Raw genomic sequence first — 14,158 nt, forward strand, 5'->3', positions numbered from 1 at the left:
AATTTGTGGTATTTGCCGAGCGGTATATATGAAATCTAGCAAAGAAAAGGAGAAAAACAAGATGGCGTCTAAATTATAAAGATAATATATAATTATAGCAAAACTCGTACAATTTCATCATTGCGAAAGAGAATTGTTACGAATAAACACGAAATTTCGTATAATGTCAGGCTGCGGTTTCTTAATTCTCGTAAATCGCAGCAGTCGTATAGAAATTGCTGTCTGGATTTGCCATATAGTGAAAGCGTTGAAATGGCCTAAAAGCAGAGCAAACGTCTCGCATTCCCATTACTTGAGGCCTATGATTATGAAGTGCAGTCGAACGTTCATTGATTAATATTTTAGCATATGGGTCACGAAGTAGTGAGTGTCACACTATGTAGCATTCACTAGTGTTACGTCTTTACGATCTTTCCCCGTGAGACATACTCTTCATGCTGCTAGTCTACTTAGGACTCGTCACAACGGCAAACTAACGGTGTCAGCGCTTAACACTTCAGCTAAAGCACGCAAAATACACGGCGCCATTGCGCAACGCGTAAATAATGTGCCAACGCACATAGACGTGTGGGTTTGCGAAGCCGTCTTGCGTTTCATCGACTGTGAAACGCTACGTGACACAGAGAAGTACAGTAACAGCGGTGTTGTACATACAGTAACAAACAGTAAGAATAAATAATACTAAAATTATACTAAAATAAATAATACTAACAATAATAAATAACAATAAATAATAAATAATACAGTAACAACAGTAAAAGCTTGAAAAATCTTTGTTGGAATAGAGTTACCCATGAGCTGAGTCTGTATCCATTTAACACCACAACAACGATCCGTATAATAAAATCGTAATATAATAATCTTACAACGTAAGCGTACGTGCTCTATCCATACTGCTAATCTAGGAAGACGCCAGCCCGCAACTACTTATATGTCATTTATTTGCTGAATTACGATGCAAGATGTACGTGCACATATGTGCTGTAATCATTTAACATATTTCACAGGTAAAAGCAGCTCGAATCGCACCTGCCAATCTGCTAATCCCCTGCAGCTCTACCGAGCAGACACGAGGAATAACTAACCAGGTGAGTAGAGTTGGTGGGGGGAGGGGGTGTATCACAGCGTGATCAGTAGCGTCGTGGAAGTATAGATACTTCTATACACTGATTTAACCGTTACTGTCCCTATTGCACTGCTATTTTATGTTCTACTATAATAGCATAATCTCATGCTAATTCATCACTCTTGATCACATTGATAGCCTCAGATATGTTACGATTATTAGTTATGGTACGTTTCATTACTTTCGTTGGGTTCGCCCTTGCTGTTTACACATTTATCAACATTGTGCAATTTCTGCCCTTATTATACTAATCGTTCGCGCCATGCTAATTCCGTTCTTCTCCTAATTACTTCTGTAATTGTACTGTACGGAGTTTGTAGTATGTATGTTGCAACCATTTGGGCCGTTTCTATTCAATGGTTTAATAAAATTTTATAAAATGATAGTAAATTAACACGAATAATATGATAATATACATATACATATATTTCATAAATATTTAATATTATTAATATACGGATTGATACATGATCGATGTTGTGCAGTGTACGTGCGTGCGCGCTTGTACGTGCGCGCGTGTGCATGCGCGTGCGTGTGCATCTGCGTACGTGTTGGATCCCGAGAGCCTTCAGGCTCGCCTGCAGCCGGGCCGTCGATGTGATTTCTCTAACTTAATCCTCGTCGGCAATGTCTGCAAATTAAAATCATTAGGAAAGGCACACAAGCCCGTGCCGTCGGCCGCATCGATCCCGACTATCGATCTGATTAAACAGGCGCGCGTGCGCTGTCGCGTTAAGGTCACCATGCCAAAGACGGATCGGCGGTGGTGTGGACCTTAATCCTATACGGCGCTGCAATAGCTGTTGTTGTCGTCAAGACGAAACGAATACTCGCTCAGCCGATAACGCTCGCTGACTGCATAATACGACAACATATCAAGGCGACTATCAATAAAATTGGCGAGACGCGCGCGAGATGCAACTCGAAGCAAATCAAATCTCACTCGCGGCGAAATCAGACCGTTAAACAACATGTGGGTAATTAGGCTGGCGCTGGCTTGCTGTTTACTTGGGCGTATTGATGGCGAGTGCCATTGCTGAAAGTCATATTACATGAGACTATGATCACGCATAGCCGCAACCGATGTTCTTATTAAAGGGCATGTCGCACGGGCCACGCACGCCGAGGGCAGCTTGTGGCCGTGACAGATATCCGCGACGCCCAATTACCTAAAAGTTTTACAACTCGCAAACATGCATGCTCTTCTTGCTACTAGAGCTCATAAGGTCTATGTCTCCCTGGGTACTGCCGGACACTGCGGCTGTTGTTGTTGTTGTTGCTGCTACTAATGTTGCTACTAACTGCTGTTATTGTTGTTGTTGCTGCTACTAATGTTGCTACTAACTGCTGTTATTGTTGCTGACATTATTGTTGATTGTTAATATTATTAATTGTTGTTATTGACAACAGCAGCCGCAGTGTCCGGCAGTACCCAGAAAGACATAGACCCTATCAGCGCCACTAATCCTGTTACAATAGGCTGCTGAGATTGTGACCTATACGAATTTGCTTAGGTTAGTCGAGGCTGTTCGATCGTTTAGCCCTTCACCAGTGGAGATCAGCTGGACAACAACATGCGAGCAATTTTGGTGCGCGTTTAAAGCAGTCGCGTTCAGCTGGAGTGCAAGAGAACTGTGCATGCAAGCAGCTACCCGCGTACATTGTGATTCTGTTGCGCAAGTTTGAAATTGTATTTATTTGATTTAAATATATGAAATGATTGATATTTGAAATGATTGATTGATTGATCTGATTGATTGATTAATTGATATTGATTGATATTAAAATGATTGATATTTCAATTGAATTGTATAATTGGAGAATGCGCATGGACGATCAATATCGAGTGGCAAATTGAGCATCACACATCAGGGAACTGTATAGGCGAGGATCGAGTCAAGAGCAAAGAAGAGACAGCACTGCGACAATAACGAACAGGACATTTACGTATGCACTAATTAGATTAGATTTAATTGAACGAAGGAGCCACGCGCGCTTGCCCGAATATTTTACGCGTGCGTTTTTTCGGATTCGACTAACTATTTCGCGGTAGTAATTGAAGAGAAATGATGTGGCAGCGAAGCGCAATGGATACATCTCGGTGACAGTAACACGTAGCATTTACACTGTATATAAAGACGACTTTTCTTCCTAGCAGTCGTCATGGCTCGAGTTTAACAATGAATTACTGTGTACGAACAGGTAAAGGTAAACCACTCCTTCTTTTTCTTTTTCTTAGACCATTCAGTCTCCTCGGAGACACAGGCCATTGGTGAACTTCCTTCATGTGACTCGGTTGGTTGCCTTCTGTCTGTATTTGAGGTCTGATAGTATTTTTGTGATTCGGACTTACAGGCTCCGCTCAAGAGAGGACAAATTATAGTAATTAAGGAGAACTACACCAAGCTCTCCTTAGGCTTTGAAGCGAATGATTAAGAAGTCGCCATTGACATCCTATACTCCGTACAGACTGCAAAATTTGATCCCACATCAAACTGGTACGGGCCTGTCGATCGCCAAGCGCGCACCAAATCCTAGCGTACAAACACGATTTGACGCGCACCTGACCCGGACTACTTTGATGTGGTATCAAATTTGCAGTCTGCACTGTGTACTAGATCTTACGCGAGAGGAGTGTGTCATGCGCAGACCTCAAGCGTCTCTAATAACCTCCCGTTAACTCGGGAGACTATCGAGAGGCGAATAAATACGAAACGAACACGCGAATTCCGAACGTTGGAATGTGTTCGAAGCGTCGACTCAATGTTTACGGGCAGCGATTTCTGTCGCTGGTCGACAGCCATTGCTTTTTTACTTCGTATGTAATCAGGCAGTGATTCGATCCGGGCGACACCTTTTAAGACGTTATTGCACCGGAAACGAGCGTCGTTTAATTTCCGTGGTCTTTCGTCGTTGAGATTTCGATTAAAAATATCTTACTGCCTAATGACATTAGTTGGTCAGTTTTCACGCAACTATAGACTTAGCGGTCTCGAGCACAAACTTATTACATAAAACGCTTATTCAGTGTCGCTATTGTCAGAACTAAGGCGCTAACTATTGGTGGAGAACCACCTTGTTTCTACTCTTCTCTTTTTTTTCTCTGTATTCTAAATACGTTCAGTCAATAACAATCACCTTAAATCTTTAGGCTGATCTCTCTCTTTCTCTCTCTCTCTCTCTCTCTCTCTCTCTCTCTCTCTCTCTCTCTCTCTCTCTCTCTCATATTGTCATTAAAGACCTCACACATTACAGTATTCATTTACATAACATTTATCTTATCCAGTCCTTATCTCTATTTCAGAACATAACGCATCAAATCATCCATACTATGTTCCCAGTAATTTAATTTTATAACGTATCATTCGCAAATTATTAGCAAACAATATATATATAATTATAGAATTATAATATATATATATATATGTATTTTATGAATTGTAGCTTGTATGGAATGTATGGATTTGTATTGTACTTGAAAAGTATGTACTTGTATTCTGTGTATTTGTATGGAATAGCATTCTGTATACGATGAGTTAAAAGGGAAATAAATTAAAACATTTTTTTTTAACTATTGGTGCGTGTCCCAAGCACGGATGCTTAGTAGTTTAGAAAACGGACACTAACGTAGAGCTCCAACCAGCTAGTTACAACAACAGCTATATATTACTGTTGTGAAAAACGGATCTTGTAGTAGGAATGCTTAATTGGTTTAGAAAACAGAAGCTAATACACGGTTCCGGGTTAGAAAATCAAAGTATGCACACATAAAGATGTACCAAGACATCATACACGCGCGAAGCACGCACAACATAACACACACCACACACACACACTTCTCTCTCGTCTCTCTCTCTCTCTCTCTCCCAGCACACACACATCCAGTAGGGCAGCACCCACACACACACACAGCCTGTGGCAGCACAGAGCCATCACACTCATCTTCTCTCTTCATCAGTCTTCTCTTCTCTCTCCTCACAACACACAGCACTCTGCTCGCTCACACACACATGTACACACACACCACACACACACCACACACACACACACACACACGACCGCGCGCGCGCGCGGCGGCGCGCACCACACTACACACTCACACAGAGTCAACACACACACCACACACACACACAGACACACAGCACACACACACACACACACACAGCACACACATCTGGCACAGCACAGGCTCACGCGCACTAACGCACACACACGGGCACGACGCCAACGCGCCAACACACAGCAAGGCAAATACATAGCAAACCTAACGCGCGCCGACGCACTAACAAGGTTAGAAACATTAAGGCTACTCTCTACTGCATGGTTCTTCCTCCAAAATGAAGCGTGCGAGCTGAAAGCTACGGCGATCAGGGTGACATCGATTCACTGACGCCGATGATTGACTGATCGCTGCACAACAATACTGCACGTAAATCCAACATCCACCACGCTAATTACAGGATAGCGAATTGGGTGCATTATATATATATATATATATAATATATATATATATATTATATATATATTATATATATATATATGTGTGGGTGTGTGTGTGTGTGTGTGTGGTGTGTGTGTGGTGTGTGTGTGTGGTGTGTGTGTGTGGTGTGTGTGTGTGTGTATGTGTGTAATGTGTGTGTGTGTGTGTGTGTGTGTGTGTGTGGTATGTGGTGTTGTGTGTGTGTGGTGTGTGTGTGTGTGTTGGCATGTGTTGTGCGTGTTGCGTGTGCGATGTGTCGTGCGTGTGGCGTGTGCGTGTGCGTGGTGCGTGTGGGCTGTGCGTGTGCGTGTTGCGTGTGCGTGTGCGTTGTGCGTGTGCGTGTGTGTGCGTGTGATTTCCGAGGAATGGCTCCGAGTATTTGGGCCTGAAGTCATGCGCTGATTGACATTGTGTGACGACTTTTTCAACCGCGCTGGGCGGTTAGGCTATTTTAACAACTGCTGGACCTCCAGCGTAAAGATATGCAGCGATGCATAGTCGGGTCGTGTCTGATGCTGCGTCAACGAAGAGAGTCCGCTGAGTTGTTTTGATGTTTCCGCGTGCGTGTAAGCTCCTATAACACAACTGCGATAAACCCGTAAATGGGCAATCTCGCGTAACGCAACAGATAATATCGCTGGCATTTAACCGCCCTCGCTACGTTCCTATGTGTGGCAAGGATATCCACAGAGATATAACTTCGCAAGAAAGGTGTTTGGCAAGTCAGAAGAAACTTCGGGAAGGAATATCTATTTTTTTAATGAGCTAGTTTATGCAATTATTCTAAAATAATTAAATTTAGCGAATAATAAATAAATGTCTGTGCGTGTGCAGAATGCATCTATGACCCGTACCTGTACGCATAGCGCTTGGCGCGTGCGCCGCGCGAGCAGCGCGCGGCAGTGTTGGTGTGTGTGTGCGTGTGTGGTGCCGCGCGCAAGTGCCGCCGTCCACCCAATGAGTGGGCTGCGCACATTCGGCTTTCGTACGTATGGTGGTATATGCATGTTCTTACATGTTGGCTCAGAGCTATATCACACGTCCGTTACGATACTTTCGACTGTATAATTCCGCGCTAAATACACAATCTTCGTCCGAGGTGAGATAAGGAAGAAGATTGGCGGTCCTCATAATGCGTGGCGGCCAACACCCAGGGACACGATGACTGCAAAATCGATCGAAATTACGCAAGGAAAAAGCACGCGACATACACGACGCTGCGCACACGAACGCACACGCGTCCGCACACACACGCTACTGATCCCATATCACTCACGCAAAGACTCACGGAAGGGAAAAGGCACAGGAGAAGCCGCACGAATCGCAGGCACTGCACCACACACGTCCGCACCACAGACGGCACACTCAACGCACTATACACACGCCACGCGCACGACGACGGTGGAGGTCACGCATTGACACCGCGAGCACAAAATCCACTAGTTCATTTACGAACTATCGTAACTATGGAAAATTCGATCGGCAGAGCGAGAAATCAAAAATCGCTTTTCTAGCTTGGAATTTAGTAACCGGCCGTTCAGTGGTTTGGTTAATAAAAACTGGAATGAAAATACAAGTGAGTAATTGGTGAAATGTTTGCTACTCACAACGGCCAACTCTGACGGGCACGAGATTAAGAGCATACTTAATAATCTACCCTGTAATATTAATTATGTCATATACCATATCTCTCTCTTCTCTCTCTCATCCATCAGTCATGCTCCTCCTCCTCTCATCTCTTCTCAAGTCTCTCTCTCTCTCCCTTTCCCCTCTCTCTCTCTCGTCTCTCTATCTCTCCCTCTCTCTCTCTCTCTCTCTCTCGTCTCTCTCTATACGTGTAATATATATATATATATATATATAATGGTGCGGGGTGTATGTATGTATATACATCAAGAGTCCATAAAGAGAATTTCTATATGAACTCTTGATATGATATATTATATATATTACTATATATGAATATATATGTGTGTGTGTGTGTCGTGTGTGGCTGTGTGTGTGTGTGTGTGGGTGTGTGTGTGTGTGTGTGTGAGTGTAATGTGTGTGTGTGTGTGTGTGTGTGTGTGTGTGTGTATGTGTGTGTGTGTGTGTGTTCAGTTGCGTGCGGCGTGGCGCGTGCGGTTGTGTGCAGGCGTTTCTAGGCCAAATCATAGGCCGTACGAGTACCTATACTAAAAGAGGCTAATCTGCGTGTGTGTTGTGTGTGTGTGTGTGTGTGTTCGTGTTGTGTGTGTCGTGTGTGCGTGGCTGTGTTGTGTGTTTGTTGTTATGACATCGCTTTCTCTTCGTGATTTTTTCATGTAAATCGCGGTAACACATTACTTTTTGCACAGTTAAATTGCGTCCAGATTGTCACTGGGGGTTTGTTTGTGGTATTTTCGTCGATAAAAGTTAAAAATTCGAAAAAAATGCTATTCGTCAATAGATGGCGGTGCGTACAGATGAACATCACGTACGTGAGAATTATAACGCGTTTTATTGAGTGGCCGCCGTAGCATAATCGTAGGAGGTCGGTTTATAAGCCGCGTGGTTCCGGTCGAATCTCAGCTGGGGGAAAAAAAAATTTACCTTTAGCATTTTGACTCTTTAAGTATGTACGTTCTGCCACTTCAGCGTAATTTCAAAATTTAAAAAAATTAAATTTTTACTACATTTCAGGGACTACGTCACGAATTTTCTATGGTAAAATTTGTAAAAAAAATTGGCCCATTTTTTTACATAAAAATAAGGAACTAACGTTACTCAAATATATCCTGCAAACTCTCAACCTGATAAAAATGTTTTTACGTTGGTTTTAAATTCTGCGCAAAAATCTAGACGAATTTGGTATATTCTGTTGTCTAACATCTATTCCCTCAGTTACTGTTGCAGATAGCTGCAGCGTCTCTCTAGTTTTTCAGCCGCTAAAATTAGGGCATATAAAGAAGGTATAATAAGCATAAAAGTAAAGCAGAAACACTAATTGTCATTTTCATAAGCATTTTATTTTGTAGCAAATAACACACAAATGTACTACTTGATGGTGCTAGAAATTCGTGAAGTAATCAACTTTTAAAAACTTTTTTGTTTTTCATATTATTATTAATTTACTACTATTATTTATTATTATTTCATGTCTTTACTCTTTAATTATTTATATTATTTTTTATTGTTTGGGAATTGATGGGATGGGATGGGCTGGGGTAGGATGGGAATGGAATGGAATCGGAATAGCCAATGGGATGGAATAGGATGGCATGGATGCGGATGGGATAAGAAGAGGATGGGATGGGACGGGATGGTTGAGGGATGGCGATGAAATGGGATTGGGATGGATGGGATGGATGGGCTGTAATGGCGTTGGGAATGAGATGGGATGGGATGGGAATGGGATAGTGTGATGGGATGGGATGGGATTGGGAGGGGATGGAATAGGATGGGATGGGATGGGATGGGATGGATGAGATGGATGGGATGGATGGGAATGGCATGGCATGGCATGGGATGGCATGGGCGTGGCATGGATGGGATAGGGATGGGATGGGATGTGATGGGGATGGATGGGAATGGGATGTGGATGGAGATGGGATGGCATAGGAAGAGATGGGATGGCATGGGCATTGCAGGCATGGCATGGCAATGGCTAAATGTCATGCGATGCATTGGATGGATGGAGGATGGCTGGCTGATGGATGGCATGGATGGAGTGGATGGATAGATTGGATGGATGGATGCGATGGATGAGATGGATGGAATGCTATGCATGGATGGATGGATAAATAGATAGATAGATTTTGGGGTATTTTTCTTTCAACCAAGTGGTCACCAACTAAGCACTTTTTCCCTGCTCACTTGCAGGGAAAAAAGGGAATTGCGCTCTTTGTTTCTTCTCAAAATGTTTTTTTGTTTCTGTTTTCTTTTCAGTTGCATGAAATATTTAACTTCAACTGTGTCACTTACATGAAGTTTATATTTTAAGGCACGATTTGGTGGTTGTACGAGTATTAAAGTCTGCTAGTATATATAACGCGAATTGTGTATCTAGAGAGACATGATACAAGATTGTGTAGCACAGCTTTGCTGTTAATCCTGAGCGCTGCGCGCGGATGAGACGCGCAGTTCCGCGGGATATGCGCACGCGACCGCGGGGATGTTCAAGTATGAAGCGCTTTCCGCAGTGGAGACGTGCGCCAAATTCGAGGCCCGGCCCACGTCTCCACAGCGGTCAGCGGATGGTCTGTAGTTTTAGAAGATAACAATGAAGACTTTGTTCTAAATAAGAACTATCGGCGGCTAAATAAGAGCAGTATACAGACCTTTGAATTTCGTGTCTAGTCAGTCAAAGGGCTTGTTGGGGGGGTCTATTATGCAGAGCTTCCAATTAAAATGGCCCATTAAATTGTCAAGTGGAATTGTGTTTATCGGAACCCCAAAGAAAATGTCTCTCTCTTACATGCACCCCCTCCCTGATCAATCACGCATTCAGGCGTAAACAATAACAGAGTTGAAATTGTATTGAGTTTATGGCTCTTGACGCACGTGCATTGACGTACAAAACTGTTGAAAGCACAGACACTTGGAACGTCTCAATAAAAATAAATATTCACACAATTTTTCACAATGATCGACTGCCTGTGTGCAAAATAGGTGAACGTATGTGAAACATATACGGTTAGTACTTACTGTGACATATCCGTGACTAACTGACACCACTAAATTGGTAAAATGTTCCATGCACCTTAAGAAATGCTGAGAAATTACGAGGTTATCATCGCAGAACTCCCGAGACCGCCCATCTTAATGTCACAAAGCTATATGTAAACAACACACGCGATATCTATTTCGAGGCCCGCTAAGCCAAGCATAAAGCGCGCAGGCAAGACGTCACACACATAGCTACGTTTATTGGCTAAAACAATCGAGTAGCGCGGTTAGAGATTTTCGGAATTATTTAATTTTAAGAAAAACTTCAATGTTCAATGAATGACGCACTCGTTCACTTCCGAAAGCGGATACAAATTCCAAATTTTTCCACTTCGGTGCAAAATGCATCGGCCGGGCCTTTCATTATTTACGAAAAGCAAACAGTCTCGCCAAACACCTACACGCAGTAACGAGTCACGTCGTTGACGCTCCATTCATGCCCATCAACGAAGAAGGCGGGGCTTATTCTGATAACGAAAATGCGAAAATGCAACAGAATGACGTAGCGCAGTGCGCTAAACAGCGTGTTATTTTCGTATTTGTGCCAAACTCTATCGTAGGAAATCGTTCTAAGCAGAATGCCCTAGTTCCTGAGATCGGCGATTTGGTGATCCAATGGGTCCCCATATTTAAAAATATAAAACACTGGTGCTGCGTAGGCTGTGATTGGAAGACACAAATTCAATCCTCGGCGCGCCTCGGCATCATGGCCGCATCACGTCAAGAGGCACGCATAGCAATCTGTTATAGTTAGTCCCGAGACCCGTTGCCAGAGAAACATCGTGAGATTACGAGGAAATTTGCTCGGAAGATTTTACATTCTAGTACCTTTACTATGTTTCTGTCAACGGTCTACGAGTCGCAGTCTAACAATAATATTAATACTAATTCTGTTTCTGACAACGGGCCCCGGCAGTGTAAGCAAAGCCTTTTCTGCACGTGATTTCGTCTTTGTTGCTACGTCTGTAATGACGTCAGTGCCATGTGTAGTAAAGTCAATATGGTGAGGAGTTTGAGTGTGTGTAATTCATTTTATTGCGAAGCGTGAGTACCTAGACTGTATTATTTAACACCATTCAAGCTGCGATCTCAAATGTATGAGATAGCAACAACAGCGTCGCTAATGGAAAGTCCCACACACACCCACACACCTAGGCGAGCACACGTTAAACGCTACATTTGTTTGACCGATGCTCTACGCGCACTACTCGCATCATGGCAGAAATAGCCGTTCGGAACGCCTACTATAGAATGCAGCCACACTATAGTTACGATTTGTCCCCATTCTCCGACAGCGCGCGTACAGCTTCCGTCGACTTATCCCGATTCCGAGGGAAGCGATGCATATCCATTGCTCCGCTGCTGCTTATCTTATAATCAATATCTGCCCTGCTTTGAGTTCAATTCGCTTCCACGTCGCATCTACGAATGTGCCAATTTAATTCATTGCTACCGACGGTGTCCGCTCCTCTGCTATGCGTCGGGAGATTCATCGCGTATACATAGCAGTCTTGCAATCGGTGCATTGCGGCCATATTCGAAAGGAAAATCTACGCGCGAGCACGAAGCTCGTTATACGCCGCCGCGCCGTGACAACGCGCCACGATTCCCCCACGAGGGAAGCGACCTGCCGGAGACTGTCACAAACCCCGACAGCTGCGACACGACGGCCGCATGACACAGTGTTAAGGAGTCGCAGCCACTCGTACCGAGGCGTTTAACGGCCGATTCATCGCCATGCTGGGGCTAAGTACACCCACAGCTAAACAGCACAACTGTCAGCGAACGCACCACGGTTAGCTTATTTGCTGACATAAATACTGCGAACAGACTACGATCGTCATTAGCGAATCAAACGGATTCTCTCCGCTATATATCTGACAACTCTCCGTCTCCCACACCACGAAAACACTGGCCAATAATTCGAACCAATGGAGAAGAAAACCTCGCTGCAGTTGCAAATCCAAATGCGTGATTACAAGCCGTTAGAAAAAAATATCGACAAAAATTTACAGCTGAAAAATGGTGTCGCATCGAAACAGTTGAACACATTGCGCTCGCTACTGCAATTAGTCATAAATGCTGAATAACCCAGCGTTTCTGGTGTTATAACGCGAAATTATCGGTGATTGTTGCGCATGAGGCGTGACTATAACCAGACGAAAAAACTCGTTGAAGTCTTCAGATACACTCTTTCGCGTCGTGAAAAGCTTGACAGCGAGCGTGTAGCCGTAAATCTTTCGTGCGTAACAATTTCACGATTTCCAGATGATGAAAAATCTAACAACTGGACGGGAACCCCTAAAAGCTTTTGCACGAAACCCCGCGTCTCGCGCGTGTTCAGGTACCATCTCCAAGATGCGTAGGCTTGCCATATATAGCAAGCCGCACTGAAGCACCGCGGGACAGCTATGATCGATGAATACCACTCAAGTAGCCGTCAAGGCCACGCTGAAGGGCAAGTTAGGCAAAATCATACCAGCAGCCCGAGCCTTTGACGGTGTTTGTTGGCAGGAAAAGTACATTAGACGAAGCTCAATGCAGACGCCAGAGCTCATGTCGGCGGGGCGTGTGCAAATTATGTCGAACCTCTGGTGATTCCCATCTTCTGATGGATGACAACAAGGGTCCTAGGCATCTTTGCGATATGTCACGGCGTGTGACAGACAACGGGAAGTGAGGGGGCAGGCAGATAGACAGACAGGGCCGTTGCGAATCAGGTGCATGTGCTGAGATTTTCAGATTTACCGACGGTTGTTATCGTGGTGGATGAGGTACAGCAGTAGGCTAGAGCCACCGGCTGGGTCTGTATGATCGATTATTCCAAGTATATGTCACTAAGCAATCTGGTTAGCAGGAGCTTTCGTAGCAGCTCAGAGAGGGAAAGAGAGGATATATATATATATATATATATATATATATATATGTATGGAGAGAGACGGATAAATATAGATAGAGGTAGAAAAAGAGGGATATGGATATATAGAGAGTGAGAGAGCAGAAGGGACAGAGATAGAAGAAGAGAAAGAGCGGGTGGTAAATGAGGGCAAGAGGTCGTAAAATCTATGATCAACCAAAGAGAAGTAAAACCATAGACTATGATATCAAGTGACGACACGCAGGATACAATCAGTACTTAAATATGTTATCGGATACGCAAAGACTCCACCTGGAGTTAGGTGCGTTCTCCTGCTGAAACTCCTTATTGTTCGTAATAGAAGTGGCGCTGATATATCAGTCATGTTTTTTTTATATTTATGAATGATTTTGTTGACAATAATTTTTAAACAATTTCAATAAAAGTTAAGAACCTTATCTAGGTAGAAAAAATGTAGAAAGCCTAGTTTTTATTATTTTATATTCAATCATCTAAATTTTGACAGGTACATCCGGCGTATGCATTTTAAAGTGTGCTATTTATCCCGTGCTAAGTTATCCCGCGCGAAATTGTGTGTGTACGCAACCTAAGTATAGGCGCGGGCTAAACTTCGATATACGTATGAGCATAGCCTTACTTACAGTAGCGTCTGAATTGTGCCTGCGATTTTGTTTTTGATCCTTTCGTTTTGATCCCTTCGTTTTGATCAGTTTTTAAAAATCTTAGTTTATACTCATATAGTGTAAATAACTTTGGAAAATAGTGGTAGTAACTAGGATGACGATGAAGTAAAGAATTTCAATTTGACCAGAAGAATCTATCCGATCATCTATCCATCATAGGAACGTGCATGTTTACACTTACATTGTTGATAAATTGGCTCAATCGGATTACAATCGGATAGCCAGATTCGAATATATGCCGGTTATAGCCTCTGCTATGTATTCGTCACCTGTTTATATTATTATTATTATTATTATTATTATTA

General features: G+C 43.3%; 1 protein-coding gene across 1 annotated transcript in view; it reads left to right on the forward strand.

Moving 5' to 3' along the window:
• Nucleotides 1-1,033: 1,033 nt before the first annotated feature.
• The window catches only part of LOC106804843, a 53,812-nt gene continuing 40,687 nt past the window's right edge, over nt 1,034-14,158 (forward strand). The window contains exon 1 of the mRNA XM_014806199.1: nt 1,034-1,088. The gene's annotated coding sequence lies outside the window, so the exon portion shown is untranslated. The remainder of the gene's footprint in view (nt 1,089-14,158) is intronic.

This window comes from Priapulus caudatus, unplaced genomic scaffold, assembly GCF_000485595.1.
Source record: "Priapulus caudatus unplaced genomic scaffold, Priapulus_caudatus-5.0.1 Scaffold90, whole genome shotgun sequence".
Classification (NCBI taxonomy): domain Eukaryota; kingdom Metazoa; phylum Priapulida; class Priapulimorpha; order Priapulimorphida; family Priapulidae; genus Priapulus; species Priapulus caudatus.